Consider the following 16,080-nt stretch of genomic DNA (forward strand, 5'->3'; position numbering starts at 1 on the left):
TGCCAGTGGCCTGCAGTAAACTATTTCTGTCTTGACCATTTTGATCCTTACTTCACCACCAGGTTTGATTATCCCTGGACAGAAATGCATGCTAGGGAGGCACTTTTCGGTTTCGCCTCCCCCATGCACCCCCATTTGGGCAGTCTCCAAGCATTTCATCAGAGCTCAGCTCACCAGAGATGATCTAGGCAGGTTTGGTTTCTTCTGGTGCATCTCCTGGAGGGAGCCACAAAGAAGAGTGGATGAATTTGCGATCAGATGCACAAACAGATCAACGCTGCATGTTGCAAACTGATATTTGTGTGATGGAAGTAAGTAGCATTTTCCTCCAACTGGGATTTTCTGCAAAGAGACTTCCAAAAGCAAGAAGGGATATTTCCTCTCCTGCACAGTGGGCTGCTTTGCAATGAACACCACTAACAGGAGAGAAGGGACAGAAATTATAGGAACGAGGAGAAATAAATTTGGCCAGGCACTGAGCAGCTCTTGTGAAGTGCAGCATGCCCTCAGATCCCTCTGGAGCTAACAGTAATCAGCATCTTAGAAGAGCACTCGATACTGTTTAAGAGGGAGCTCTTGAAGAATGACTTTACCCACTCCTGCCCTAAATATAGCTACACTACGGGATCCCTGCAGAAATGGCGAAACCTGACAGAGTCTAATGTCTCCGATGGTGCTGAGCAGCCCTCGGGGAGGGGAGGGGAGGTGAGCCTGTGCCTCAGTGACACCGATAGCGCAAGGTCCCCAGCTTCAGGAGCCCGGGTTCCTTGTGCTTTAGTTGTTACTGATCCCACTTTGCTCAAGTGTGTGGTTTGGCTTTTTGCTCTGTTCACCAAAATCCTGGCAGCTGGGAATGGGGGGCTGGAGCACTGTTCGGTGCTGGGTCCTGCATTGTCTCAATTACCCTTAATTGATTTATCTTTATTTGTAGCAGCTGGGTTGTTGCTCCCCAGCAACACCTGCTCTCTGAATCTGTTCCCATACAACTGCATCTCCTACTCAGGATCAGAATTATGGTTTCTGCAGCTCCTTTTCCAGATCCCCCGGGAAAGGCGCTTTTCTCCGGAGGTCCAGTAGACCCAGCAGGACAATACTTGGGCATATGTTTAACTTTGGGGCATGTAAATTCTTAATTGGCTTTCCTGGAGCAGTGACACGCTAACTGCAAAGGCATCTCTTGGGCGAAGCTGGGGTGCTCAGCACTTTCTGCAATCAGCCCTTAGAGGATGAGGATATATGATGTGTAGCAGCCTGTTCAATATATGTTGCCTAGAAGATAGCTAAATCAATAAGGATCAGTTTGTTGCTGCTAGAGAATACGTCTATATTAGTTAAAGTTTCACAACCTCAGCAGAATATTTGTAGTGTAATAAAATGTACGGAGGGGGCAGCGGCAGATCTCGCTGCGAGTGTTTCCTAGATGGAGGAGGTTTTAATTAAAGTGACATTTCTGATAAGCGAGTCACTGAAGACATGTCTGGGCTGTGATGTTAACAGGAGCCTCTGCTGGGTGGCCCGGCGGGGGAGCGCGCGTGATTGCAGGTCGCTGCCCACCCGTGTCTTCCCCAGAGCCGCGATGCTCCTGATGCTCCTCGTCCCGGCTGGGTGAGGGACCCCCCCGAGGCGCCCTGGGGTGGTGGGATGCACAGCACCCCCGGCTGCAGGCCGCTGCCCCGGGGGCTGGGACAGGCCTGGCTCGCCAGGAAAGCTCCCCCCAGGTACCCCGAGGCCGGCTTTCGGGCCGGGGCCCCGCGCAGCTCTGCAGCCCCGGGCTTTGGGGGGCTGCTCGGGCGGTGTCCGGGCTCCAGCTGCGCGGCCGCCGCTAATTAATCCCTCCCCCTCCCCTGCGCTCAGCCCCGCGCGGCCGGTCCCTCCGCAGCGCACCGCTCCCAGCCTCCCCTCCTGCTTCCTCCTCCTCCTCCTCCTCCTCCTCCCCGGTGCGCGCTCCCTCCCACCCCGGGAGCGCGCAGTGCAGCCGGGAGCGCGCAGTGCGGCGCACCGAGCGCAGGCTGCGGCGAGCCCGGCACTGGCGGCGCAGGTAAGCGGGGCCCCGGCGGGGCTGGGGGGGGGGGACACGGCGGGGGGGCGGTCGGCTCTGACGTCACGGCACGGTGCCCGCGCGTGCGGTGGGACCCCCGGGACGGGGCCGCGGGCGGCTGCTCCGCGCTGCGCCCGGCGCCGCGTTGCTCCGCTCCCCGTGCAACGCGCTGCGCTGGCGGGATGCGTTCGCCGGCCTGAGGGCCTGGGCCTGCCCGGGGGCACCGGGCTGCTGCAGCGGACCGAGCCGGGCCCTGCCGTGCCGGGCAGCGCTGGTCGGCGGCGGCTGCGTTTTCAATCTGCGTGTCGCGGCGGGGCCGGCGGCGAGGCCAGCTGCCATCGATCGGGCTTCTGGAGGTGGGGAAAGTGCTGAATCACCCGTGCTTGTGGCTCTGCGGATGCCTCAGCTGTTCCCAATCTCTGCAAAACGCGCAGAAACCGGCTGCAAGGGCTGGAGAAGGGTCTGCGTGCGAGCGGCCGTGGCCGAGGTGGGCGTCTCGTGGGCCTGGAAGAGGTACTGTTGGGTTCGAGCACGGCGGGGTGTCTCCTTACGCGGCCTTAGCTGCTCCTGGGAGAGCAGGGCACAGAAAAATGCACTCTGGGCGTGCTGGTGAGACGTCGGGTCCTGCAGGCCGGGGAGGAGGGCTGCGTCCTGCCTGGGGACCGGGGAGGTTTTCCCCTAGAAAACCCCGTCCCTTCGGGACCTGCGAAAGGGGCCTGGGGCTTGTCTCTTGGATGGGTTTTTCCTTTTCCTTTTGGGTGTTGTTTTTGAGATTTCTTCTCTCAAGGTCGGCTCCTGGGAGTAGTGCATAGCCTATCGAGCGTTTTTGGAAGTCAAATTGTGATGTTTCTGCTCTCTTTTTGAGATGGTGGCAGTATAAAGGGGCAGGGGGATGTGCACGTTGCAGAAAAACTGGGATATTGAAATGCTGACCAGACGCCTGGCTGCTTTAAGATGGATACTGTGGAGATGTCGGTGTTTCCGGGGTGCTCCTATCAGGCGCTCAGGACAAAAGCAAGAATCTAGTGACTCTTACTGAGATACTGGGTCCTTTATTGTTGGCTGTGTTTCTGTAAAATGCCTGCCCTTTGGCAGACAGCTAAACCCGTTGTCAGCATGACTGCTTTGTTTCCAGAAAACTTCCTTGCACAGCCTACCTTGAAAGATAACTACTCAAATTCAGCATCACGGCTCCAGGCTGGGGCCCTTGCTGACTTCCCTTTTTTGTGTAGCTGTAATGTGAGCGCTGCATAAATAATGCATGGGAATCATCCTGGCTAACTGAGAATGGGCTCAAGTTTTTAAATTTAAAAGTTGAATTTGTTTAGAGGTCTGGGGTCTGGCTCTCTTGCCTCTGAGCTAAAACTGTGCGTTGGTGTTGACTGTTGTAACCACAAAGCTCCGAAGTCATCTTCACTAAATCCCGGTGGGGGAACTGTAAGCCGCAATGTTTCCTGAGTTTTGTTGCCTTGGCTATGGCTAAGGATCTGATTTAAAGTCAATCTAGTCAATCCAATCATCTCTTCTCCCAGCTAATGATTAAATGGAAAATATCCCAAGCTCTCAAATGATATTAATTCATAATGAATTATTTGCCTAGCTGTGATCTAACTGTCTTCACGTCTATGGGTCTTTTGTATATTCAGTGCTAATGCTGGCAAAGTGCCACCAAAAAGGCTTTCTGCAGTGCCCAGGCATCAAAAATGGTCAAGTATCTTTACTCATAGTAGCAAGAGATGAGGCATAATCCTTCATATCTGTGTTCCTGCCAGCTGCGCGAGATACTGCAAGGAGGCCACTCGCAGGGCCGAGGTCCCTGTGTGCAGATCGTGGCATCGTTGCGTCCTGCTCCCTGTGACCCTCTTCTGACGGGAGGCCCCAAAAGCTGTGGTGAGCTGTTGGGTGCCGCCGGTGCCGTGCGGCTGGGGAAGGTGTCATGTTCGAGTGTGGATTGTAACATGTAAATATTGCGTGTCATGGACTGAGTGTGAAAATAAAGGAAAAGCTGTATGTGGAGACCCAGGTAGCTGTTGGCATTGCCTGTGATCCGGAGATGCAAATTCCAAGGGAAGGATGTGCATAGGTAGGAAGTGAAGGGGCTTTTGTTGGAGTGCTGCCCACAAGCTGAGGGGAAACGGGAAATATGTGGCTTTTAAAGTAGTCTGACTCTTTCCATGGAAGCAATTTTTACTTCCATTGCTCTGTTTGGGCCTGGTCAGGTGACCTAGAAAACAGTGTCCTTGGGAGAAGACTTGCTGCTTGAATTATTCATAAATAGCAAGTACCTTGCCAGAACCCGAGTCCTAAGTCCTGTCATCTCCTCAACCCCACTTACCAGAAGTGGGGTAGTTATTGTGTGTCTAATAAAATACTCTCTTGCTAAGCTTCAGTATTTCAGTAGAAATGAAGACCACCTGGGTGGAGTGAGGGCTGTGCAGGTTACTCGGAGCTTCGGAGAGCTCTTGCTGCATTTTATTCTTGGTGTGCTCTGTTAAAGAGGAGACTGTGAGTAAAAGGTTTACACCTGAGACTATTAAAGGGAACTGGAGAAATTAAACAGCCAGATTCCCTGGATGGTTCTGCAGACATTAAGCTGTGAGACTTCTAAAGGAGTTGCTGACTTTCTTCCTTCTCTACAGAGAAGTAGCACGTGCGGATTGACTTTTGTGGGGGTTTTAGTTAGTTGTCTTTGTAGCATTATGCTCTTAAATCTTATCAGCATATAAACTTATATGCAGATAAACCCGGGCAGCAGGGCAGAGCTCCTTCAATTGTGTTGTTACAGAATTTCAAGGAAGGTGTGAATTTGCCTGGTTTCTGTACAGTTGCAAAGGTCTGCTTGTTTAGATGAAATAAGAGTGCAGCTGAACTGTGAAGACTTCAATCCATTCCACTTTACTATGAATTTCTTGGAACCACATATAGAAATTCAATTTGCACTTGAATAAAAACAAAACCTTTTCTGGGGGGGGGGGGGGGAGGGAGCAGGGAGGAGAGACTCCTAAAAACTCAAGAAATAAACCTAAACTCTTTTTACCTCCCCTCTGGGTCTTTGATGCTTTGGTTTAGTTTGCCCTTATCAAAAATATTCCCTCATATCTTAAAAGCAAGCAGCCAGCCCCAAACCAAGAACTGTACTGAGTTACAGTTTTTGAAAGGCTCTAGCAAATCTTGTCAGAGAGTCTAGCTTGTCTCCGTGCCCTGTGGGTAGCTCCTTTCAAAAACTGTTTTCTTTATTTTGGTTGTTGTTGGACAACTTCTGCTGTCTTTTTCTGCTGAAGCAGGTTGTAGCTTCATTCTTTTTTTCACCTTTGCTGTCTAGGATAGTTGTTGCATAATTCTGGAGACCCAGCTCAGACTGAACTAGCTTGAAGTTGTTGTTATGCTAAACAGTTTTTTTTTTTTTTTTTTTTTTTAATCTGGAGCTGAAAGAAACCTTGCTGTGTTGTTATGGATTAAAATAGAGGAGGATTTAGACCTCAGCCCTGCTTATAGGGATCACGATTCCTAGTTAATGAGATAGAAAGCAAAGGATTAACAACTGAACAAGTAGAGATGGTTTTGCAGGGCTAAGCCAGGTAGCAATTCTCAAGGGTGATACGTAGGGACGAGTCTCTGCCTTGCCTCTTCAGCTCCCCTCAGTTCGTAGGCTGCTGCCCTTTGGATCGCATCCCATCATCGTGCTGCTGGTCGTACCTGGGTCCTCCTGCACCTTCTGTTTGGGGCCGCAGGAGTGCCGCTTGGAGAGACCAGCCTGAGGGCACAGGAGAGGGCAAAGCCTTCACGGTTCAGCTGCGTTCTTATTTCCTCTAGACGAGCAGACCTTCGCAACTGTGCAGACACCAGGCAGAGCTGGGCAAAGAGCAGGCTATGGGCCTTGGGACCAGGGAATGGAGATTTTGTATCAAAAAGCAGTGTCTGGAAATCCCTTGTGAGTGTTGTCCAGCATCTGGTACTTGATAAAGTTTAACTGAGGGCTGCTGGCTTCTGAGGCTGCCAGAGAAGTATCCGCACTATAAGGATGGTGCTTCGTAATGTGAAGGTCCAAACCTGCATGGTACCGAGCACCTTCTGGTCTTGGTGACTCCCGGGGAATCTGAGGGGGTTTGATGCCCTCGTAAATGAAGGCCTGTGCAGTCTGGGGCAGGCCTACCCAGCCGGGACCTGCTGCTGCAGGCACAGCTGTCCCCGATCGCAGGCTACAAGCATGTTCAAAGCCTGACACAGGCCTTGTCTGGCAAATACCTGGCATGGGCTATCCCAGATGCTGCTCTCCCACCTTTGTTTTGGAAGGAAACGTTGGTCCTTGCAGATACCTACTCAAGAGGGGGCGTAACCCAGAGGCTTGGTGCAAGATGTTTGGTCCCAGCTGCGTGACATTGTGGCTGGAGGTTCCTTTGTGTGCCCGGGAGGTTTCTCCTCCGTTATGCCTCTGTGACGGTATGTTTTGCTAGCATCCAGCATGGGGAGTGGTGTGTTCCTGCAGACCTAAGTGACAGCAAGCGTGACACTGACTCGCTGTCAAACCACACACCATCTTGATCCTGAAATGCCCAGGCACTGGTGGGCAAGGTTGGCAACTGCAGTGTTAGTTGTGGAGTGGGTAGTACTCTGCTTTAACCTGCAGAAAATGTAGTGAAGTCATCTTTCTACTATAAAATGCCTACTTTTCCTAGTCATCCCAGTGACCTTGAGTAGCCCAGTTAAGAGAACGCAGTGCCTCTTTAACTGAGGGAATTGCCTAGTGCACTGACTTGTTGCTCATGTTCTTTTCCCCCTCTATATAGTCCCTTCCTGAGGAGGAAAAAAGGCTTCTGTGTTTTAGGCACTCCTTGGAGAGCAGTGGTCTTGGACAAGTATTCAAGCTTTCTGCTTTTAAGTTGCTTGGTGTCCTGGTGGTGTTTGCGCCTGAGTGCACAAGTGGGATGTATGCTGACTTTTATTCCAGATAAGATCTAAATATGTATTAGAGATGCACAAAAGCACAGATGATGGTGGTGTGAGCCTGTTGGATCACTGAGAGCATCTGAACCCCAAACTTCATCAAGGAAAAATGTTTAAAGAATGGTTTATTCTGAGTTAGCAGGGAAGAATGAAAATGACCATGGGTCAGGGAATTATAAGGAAATGAGTGCAGATGGACGGAAGAAAGACCAGATCAGGGCTTTTCCAGAGGAGATGATTCAAGATAATAAATAGCTCAATAAGTGAATAAATCATTTGTTATTGATAAAGTCGAGATAAGTCAGCAATGGGATCTCAGATCAGGAATCCCAGGAGTGTGGCGGAAAGCAGGCTTTTCTGGTGCACTGCTGGGGTTTCATTTTGTGGTTTCCCCTGGCGTGGCATTTAGTTCAGGCTCCAAAGCAGCTGTTTTTGCTCAGAACGCAAACGCGTCCCGTAAACAATGCGCTCGGATTGAAAGGGAGATAATTACGACTGTTACCCGGTTGCTGCGTGCGACGTCTTGGGTAGCGGTGACGCGGGTTTCCGGGGAGCCATTTGCCTCTGCTCCCCCGCAGAGGCGGTCAGAGGCTGCAGCTCCCGCTGCTCCTGCAGCTCCCGCTGCTCCGTCCCGCCGCGGGGGCTGCGCGGGGGCTGCGCGGGGCGCGGCAGCTCTCCAGGGTGCTGAAGGGCCGCCGCGGGCCTCAGCCGGCTGCCGATCTCCTGTTGCCCCCACCGGTCCCCTCCGTGCCTGGGAAGGAGAAGAGACCACAGGGATGAGTTGAAACGTGAGGTTACAACCTCAGGCGGTAGGACAGGTTGCCCAGGGAGGCTGGGCAGTCTCCACCCCTGGAGGTTTTCAAGACCGGACTGGATAAAGCCCTGAGCAACCTGGTCTGGTCACACGGCTGATCCTGCTTTCAGCAGACAGTAGAACTAGATGATCTCACTGTGGTCCCTTCCAACCGGACATATTCTATGATCCTGTGTAACTTTACTTTAGGGGTTTCCACCATCAGGAGCCAGAACTGAACCCTCCCTCTCTGGATCACTTTGGGTGCCTTTTGCCATGCACAAAGATTGCCTGCCATATCTTATAAAAGTAGAAAATAACTGTTTGGGGTTTTTTTCTTTCTTTTTTTTTTTCTTCACACCCTCCCTGAGTGGGGGAGTGGAATTACAGTGCTCCCCTCCCACCCTCTATCAAAACCCTGAAAAGCTGAAAGCCAGCCCTGACTCTTGACTTGTTCTTGGAAGCTTTGCATGTAGTCTGCTCAGTTAATGAGGAGCTGCCTCTGCTCTGGTGTGCAAGTGGTATAAAATGTCACTCTTGCTTGAGCAATTTAGATGATTAGTACTTGGAGCCAGCCTGCGCCTTCTTGTTTCGCAGGCTCTTAACGGTTCCACAGTAGGGTATGGTACCACCAGCCGCCTCGCATTTAATTACACAGCCCTGTTTGTGATAGTTGGGAGAGTTACTAATATGCCTAACAGCACAGCATGGCTCTGCAGTTGATAAAGACACATCTGTATGCTGAGCTGTACCCTTATTGAGTTAAGGGCATAGAAAAAGCCCTCTTTCTTGCTGTCACTTAAATGGTGTCAGGATTCGTGAAATCTTGCTTTCAGATTCCTAACAGACCCAGCAACAAAGACTGCTTGTTGCAAGCTCATTGGCTTCTGTTTCAATCCCTGTGACGTGCTCACAGATGTGTGCAGGCGAGTGGGAGGGAGGGGAATGAGAGAACTGATGCTTTGTAGCCACGCACATGTGACAGCATGTATGGGACCCCTGAAGCTCCTCTTAGGCTCGCCTCCCCTTCATGATACATCTGGCACACCCCAGACCACGTTTTGGCACTGTCATTCTGAGCAGCCTGTGTGTGGCTGAACTGCAAGTCTTGCAGCATGGCTGGGGAGTGAAATCTTGGCTCTCATTTTTCTCCCATTGCAAATTCAAAACAGCACAGAGAGGCAGGATTTGATGCCCTCTGCAGTGAAGCTATGCATATGAGTGTGCTTTGAGAACAACTCATGTAAGCCATATCAAATCAACCTATTTAGTAAATATCTACTCCTATTTCCTTCCTCCATTGTATCTAGTAAATATGGATTATAATATAAAATATTTAAGAAGCTGATCTGGACTTTCAGTCAAACCTAAGTATCCCCCTGCTTACGCCAAGCAAAGCTTAAGTTAGGGTTAGTTCATACGTGTATTAGTTGATACAGAATACATGGGCTGCACTTATTAGGATGTACTTAAATATGTGTACAGTAAACCTGTCCTTCAAAATACTGTGTTGCATATCACAGCCTGACATTTTCTATTGACAGCTCTGGTATCCAGATGCCAAGGCCCACAGGGTTTTATTTTCCAGCCATATCAGCAGCTGGGTCCGTGGCTATGTATTTGTGGTTGACCTCGTCTGAATTCTCCTGACCATGGTGACAGCTGTGAGGCTAATCTGGCTTGAGCCTAGTATAGCAGGCTGCTCTCGAATGTTGTGTTTCATGGGCTCCACTACCCTTGTCTGCCTTGCTACTCTAACCTTCCCCTCCAAGCAGATCAACTTTTCTTCGAAGCTCTGGTTTTCAGATGGAGGTGGGACTCCTGTGACTGCCAGGAGATGAGCTGGGGATCCTGTGCTTTCCAAATGTTTCTGGCAGGCTTTTTATCCATGGGATCCCTATGCGTGCTCAGCTGTAATGCTGCTTCCTTCTTCATAACTTGCCTTGCAGGGCAAACAAACATGAATTACATTCGTGCCTATAAAATGGCCCTGGTCTATGACCCACGCTAATACATTTTACAGAGAACGTTATCACAAGTAAGAGAGGAGTTAGGAACTTGTTTAAAAAGGAATAAAAGCCTGATTGCAAAACTTCAGTTTAAGCGATTGCAGAAACAGGTTAGTTAAATTCATTGGATTGGGGTTGTCATTTCTGGGCAGGAATGGTGCTTTTCTGGAACTGCATAAATAGGAAATTAATGCAGTGAATCTCAGCTCTCTCCTTGTCATGCAGTTGTTCCTGAGCACCTATTATCCTGGGAATTAACTTGCTGCTCTAGTTACTTGCTGAAGAGCGTGTTTACGGTGGCATTTATACGGCACACAATTCAGTGGTCCTTTTGAGGATATTGAACTCACCCTACCAGTGAGGTAGGGCTTGGGGGGTGGGGGAGTCCTTGGTTGAAGGGACCAGTCAAAGCAGAATAGTCTAAGAATGAGTTTCAAATAAGTGTATTGCCTCTCAGAATGAGCAAACATACAATTAACAATAAGATAACAGGGTGGCTCTGCAAGGCAGCTAATTGCATTTTCAAATGTCAGCTTGTCAGCTCTTATTTAGTCTTCATTCAATCTGGGCTTTGCCAGAGCAATGTCTGGTTTTAAATGGCATTTGCCTCTCCTGGTGCTGTTGAAAAATCTTCTCCTTCCTTGTTCTTGTCAATCTCTGGTAGCCCAGCTATGGCTTTGTTTCCCCTTAGACGTGATCTTGCTTGCCAGAATATGATGTTAGTGCACTGAGATTTTATATGTATAAAATGTGTGTGTATGTATATAAAAAAACATCTTTGAAGGGGTGGAAAAAATAGCCTCATAATCATAGGAGACAGTCCTGCATGATATCTGGGATTGTGTAAGATTAGACCTGAATATGTCCTCATCTGTCTGATTCTTACATATACTACTGTTGTTGTCCTGTCCCTAGCCTGGAGCATGGGGCTGATGCCTTTTATTAGCAGTGTAGCAGACTGTAGGGAAGAAACCACCTCTTGCAGGCTCGAAATCCACACCCACACACCCCGGCTGGAAAATGTCCCTGGGCCCTGCCTGTGCTGCAACAGTGACCTGAGAGGCTTGCACGCGGGTCTGCTCGTCCGGGAGGCGGGCTGGAAGGGTCTGCAGTGCGTTCACTGCCTGAGAACGTCTTGCGAGTACTTTGCTGTTGCTGCAAGTGATGTGAAATCACGATGATGCTAGACGCCCTGCCGCAGGGGAAGGGCGCATCTGCTGAGCAGAGTCGACTTAAGGTGGAGTCAGTGCAACTAGCCCAGGTCCTGGGAGCAGGAGAGCACTGGTGTCTCACTAATTACTCCTTCTTAGCTCTGCAGCTGGCACTGGGCTCTATGCCAACAGCTATACTGGTAGCTAATTAAATCGAGGATGCTGCAATCAATCGATATGAATCCACAGGGATTATTGTTAAATGCGTTTTATGACGTAGACTCCTGTTTGCTGATGTCAAGGTGGGACCTGGCTGTGTACAGACAACCAGAGGTTCCTTGGATGGGAAGAAGTTCATGTTGCCTTTGCAACTTGCTGAATCTGCTGCTGATATGTGGCTGAAAAGTTCTGTAATTCATTGCCAGTCCTCTGGGTAACACCACAGCCTTTAAATCTGCATTCTTTTAAGGTAAAAGAAATATTATGGTGTATGACCCCACAGTAAAGGGATGTTTCATAGGAACGGTAGGGACAGTAGCCTAGGAGGGATAGCAGCCCTCTTTCTTTTAAGCCCTTTTATTTTCTTGGAACTGCCCCTTGAGTTACGTTATCTGAGCTGAGATGGTGAAGTGGGATGCCAGCCCTTGTGCTCACATCTTAGACGTGGGCACAGGCCTTGCGCAGTATCTGTTCTTAGGCCAAGTGTGGTGAGAAAGGAGTCGCAAGTATCCTCCACTTAGTTACTTCAGCTTAGGAGTCATGACAGAGAAGATTTCACTAAGCAAAGAAGAAAATGGTCTCTTGGTTGCAAGCTGCTTTTTGCCATTCTGAAAACTTTAATCTCTGGTAAATGGACCCAAAGCATGTGCTGCTGCAGTCAGCTGCTCCTGCCTGCAGGTCCCTGTGGTGTTGGAGGTGCCTTGCTGAAAGTGGGACGAGTTGCGTAGCAGCGGTTCTGGCCGTGCTCGTGGGGCTGCGTCACTCCGCGTGCGAAGGAGCAGGCAAGGAGGTCGTGTGGCGGGGGGATACGTGGTCCTCCCCTTGGCTGGGCTCAGGGATGCCTGTTTGCGAAGATGCTCAACTTTGAGGCACTTTATCGATGTGCTGGCACGTACCAAGAGTTCATCCAGGCAGGCAGAAACCCTTTGGAAAGAACCTGCTCAAACAAAATGAGCGAATAAGAGGAAAAGTGAAGCTCCCAGGCACCCCCTAAGTTTTTAGCCCGACAGGACATCATTCTGGCAGGGAGGGTGTATTGGCAGCCAGAACTCGGCCGTTGGGGAGAAGGCTGATTTGTGACTGCAGGCAGGAGCAGTGAAAGGAGCCCGGGGGCTTCCCAGCTCCGCACTCCCTCCGGCGAGCACGAGGAGCCGGCTCCCCTCGATCCCCCAACAGCCCCCCACGCCAGCGCGTTGGCTTTGCTGCACTTTGGTTTCCTGTTAACGGAAGCAATAAGGAGCAACGCAGTGATTGTCCTAAGAAGGTATTTAACCAGCCCTGACCAGCGTGTGTGTATCATGAGCAGAGATTAGCGTCATCCCCGTGTTTGAGGCAGGCAGCACAAACAGTGTCAGCTCCAGCCACATGCTGTACATGAGTGCAGCGAGCAGCAGCGTGTCACTTCCATTTAGCGTCGCCTGGGACGGTGCCCTCGTGGCTGACCAGTCAGTACAGCCAGCTCTGGCCTCCCCCTGTGCTCAGCTTGGCCTGTGATAAGTAGGAAAATGGCACTAATGAACTTTTCAGTGTCTAATCCCTGACGTGCTTGGGCAGGGGTTGTATGGCTTGACTTAGGAGTGGCTCTGGACTGCCTGCAGTGGCACAGAGCATCCGCTGAGCTAATGCTACCCGTTCGAGGCCCGGAGGCTGAAAACTGCTTTGCATTAGTGTGTGTAGCCGTGCCGGGGTGGCTCGCAGAGGGTGGGCATTGCCCTCCCTGCTCTGCAGCTGGCTGCAGGTGTACCAGGGCCAGGTAATTTAAGGAAGGCTCCTTAAATTACAGCCAAAAGCTATTGAAAATATTCTATGGAACAAAACTGGAAATCCTGCTTCTAATCCCCAGCTCCGCTACCAGGACACTGTGACACCCCCCCCCCCCCCCCCAAAAAAAAGTAGCCATTTAGGTACTGTGCCTCAGTTTCCCCATATGTGGACAAGAGGGATTGTCCCTGTTGCAGGGACTGGCATGTGTTTCTCCTCCTGTGAAAAACCTTTTGCAGCCCTCTGAAAGGAAGTACTGGGAAGGCAGAAAACATTTAGTCTGTGGGCACTTGAACATATTAAATCACTGTCTTTTCCTGGTTCAAGTCAACATATGTCAACCAATTTGCAATAAATCCTGGATCTCAATAAAAAGGAGTGCTTGCAAAATAAAATAGTGCATGCAATCGTCGATGATGTGCCACATGCGCAGCAATGGAAGTTACATGCCGTAAAGCAGAAAACCACTGCTATACAATAAAGTCCAGTTTCTCCCTAATGCTGCCTATTGTCCGGGAAAACGGGGTCTTTTCCACTGCATTGGTGAAGCTCTCTTGTATTGATTCTGAACAGATGTTGCAATGTGGGAAGGCAGATGGAGCCCCGTGGTGCAATCACCTCCCATAACGGGGTGGGCAGAGCTGGCCAGATGTCAGGTGGGGCTGGTTTGGGTTCAGACGGACCAGCTCGGGCCCAAGGCTGCGGCGAGCCGTGCTGTGCGAGCACCCCGGCTGCGTGGCCTGGCGTAGACGAGGCTGCGGAGGGGGATTTCTGGTCTCAGGCAAGTGAATCTGACACCTGACTAAAAACCTAATTGTCCTGGTGCTGAGGGACCCTGTGCAGCTCAGAGCAATGTGTGCCACCATCTTTCTATTTCTGAATCGCAATCTGTGACAAAGCCATAGTCATCTTCAACATTGGGCTCTAGAGGGCAAAAGAAAGGCTTTTGGAGCTTGGCTGCATGTGCTCGAGCCTAATTATAGCCCTGTCCCGGCAGCTGTGGCTGCAGCAGAGGCGGGGGGGGAGCAGCAGGGCCCCCCCGCCAGCTGGAGGGGTGCAGCCCGGCCCCCGCGCTGTCGGTGTTGGACCCTGTTTTGCTCAGGCTGTGTCCCGCCTGCGGCGGTGCAAATCCGCCTGGGCTGGGGCTGGTGGCCGAGGCCCTGGTCCCGGGTGCAGAGGGCCCATGGGGTCCTGCCCCGCGGCTGGGTGGGATGCGGGATGTGGTCAGAGGTTTTGTGCGATGAGCGTCTAGGCTGGAAAAGAGCACCGAGACAAGAATATTGCTGCAGCTGTGATTCCCCAAGCAGAGTAGCAATGTTCCCAGGGAAAGCTAAAGAGGCACTAAACTATTAATTGGGGCTTTTGGAGGGTTTTTAGAATACAGCTTGAAGTGCTAATCAGGCAGATAAAAGGCATCTTCCTTCTGGAGAGGAGCTGAGGCAGGGAGGAAGTGATTTGCCTCTAGTCATGGGTAAGACAATTCCTGGGTTTTCTGCTATATTCATATCCCTTCCTCATGCTTTCTGCTCAGTCTGACCTGTGGTAGCCTGTGAGTGTGCAAGAGTGGGAAAGGAGATCCCGCTTAAGGGCAGCAAGTCCTCCTGTCCGCATGGGGCAAGGTCTGGTCTGAGGTCTGGCCTCCTCCCGTAAAGAGGGACAGCAGATAGGAAGCAAAACTGAGGATCTGCACCGAGTGCAGATACCCAAAGGAGCCATCTGCTCCCCCGTGGCCTGTCCTTTGTCACTCTGCTCCGAACAAAGTGCAGCGTTTTAGCAGTCCTAATCCCTCAGTGAGATCCTAAAAGTAACCTTCATAGTTGATCAGCTTTAACGTGCAACCACTTAACTTTTTATCGGCACCTCTGACCTTTTGTTTTTGTTAATCTCTGAGTGTCTCTTTACCCATAATCAATAACTTTGTCAATTCTGGTCTGAGCCTACTGCAAGTTTCCATGGAGACAGATGTGAAGTGACAGGTCTCCCTTGTTTGATCTGACCCGAGTGACTCCTTGCTCCATGGCTTCCTCTCCGGAGAGCAGATGTCTGCTGCTGCCTTTAAAATGCCCCCTCCTGCCCACACGTCCCAAATCCCTCTGCAGTCCCCAGCAGGACAAAGGCAGAAGAGAAATTTGGTTAGTTTATTCTGTTTAGAAACTTTGCAGGATTGTCAAAATCATTCTGTATGAGAGGTTTGTAGGGCTAATCGAGGAGAAGGCAGTGTTAACTTGTGTGCTGCCAGATCAAGGTGCAGTGAGTGCCTCCGGTTTAATAAGACAGCTTTATTCTAAGTTAAAATTGTTTTCTAGCTGCTGAGCTGGACACGTTTAGTCCTGGAGAAAGCGTCAGGTATCAGCTGCAGAAGGAATTCAGAATTTTTCCTTGCTATGGCTGCTGCTTTGTGGGCCTCTTCCCAGTGAACTGGCTGTTGCAAAAAGCCAGTCCCTCTCCAACAGCTAATTATCTCTGAAAGGCGACCACTTCCGAAAGCCTCTTTGAGCTTCTCCCGGGGGAAAGAAGAACCAGCTATGTCGGACTCTTCTCGCTGAGTGCAAGCCTGTAAGCGATCAATGGGACTTCAGGGGTCCTGAAAAGAGGACATGGCTTATTTTCCCTGGGAAACCTCTATTCTTCCTCATTATTCCCTATCTCCCAGGCCTGCAGTTTGTGCTGTCCCCAACTTAAAGCTATAGAGATACTGGACTGAGTTAATCCCTAGTGACTTCGTTCATCTCCAAGCAGGGATGAATTTTTGCTGGCGAGGAGCCCTGCTTCTGACCACCTGCCTCTGCTTTCCGTGGCGGGACTGAGGCCGTTGCCTCCTGCCAGCCTTTCCATCCATTCCACGGCACCTCCGGAAGGTGCTGTCTGGCCTGTCCATCGCTAGCAGACGCAGCTGCTGCGGTGGGAGATGTTCTGCTGCTGCCTGGAGTCGTGTGGCGGCAGATCCCTCGGGGTGCCCTTGCGCTGCGAGGGGGACGGTGCTGATGTGCTGTCTGCACCTCGTGGGAGTCCACCACGGTGGAAAGGCCAGGATCTGGGATTATCCACGGAGATTTGGTGGATTATGGTAGGGGGTCAGGATATGCCCTGGGGGGCATCGCTGGGAGGTGCCACGTGGATACTGCAGCCTCCCGGTGCCACAGTCCCACAGAGCCGTGCAGACGG

At 51.0% G+C, this 16,080-nt stretch overlaps 1 protein-coding gene across 3 annotated transcripts in view; it reads left to right on the top strand.

Moving 5' to 3' along the window:
• The first annotated feature begins 1,964 nt into the window (after positions 1-1,964).
• The window catches only part of NFASC (neurofascin), a 92,605-nt gene continuing 78,489 nt past the window's right edge, over positions 1,965-16,080 (top strand). For all 3 annotated transcript variants that reach the window (XM_064497928.1, XM_064497929.1, XM_064497930.1), the window contains exon 1: positions 1,965-2,038. The gene's annotated coding sequence lies outside the window, so the exon portion shown is untranslated. The remainder of the gene's footprint in view (positions 2,039-16,080) is intronic.

Source organism: Dromaius novaehollandiae, chromosome 27, assembly GCF_036370855.1.
Source record: "Dromaius novaehollandiae isolate bDroNov1 chromosome 27, bDroNov1.hap1, whole genome shotgun sequence".
Classification (NCBI taxonomy): domain Eukaryota; kingdom Metazoa; phylum Chordata; class Aves; order Casuariiformes; family Dromaiidae; genus Dromaius; species Dromaius novaehollandiae.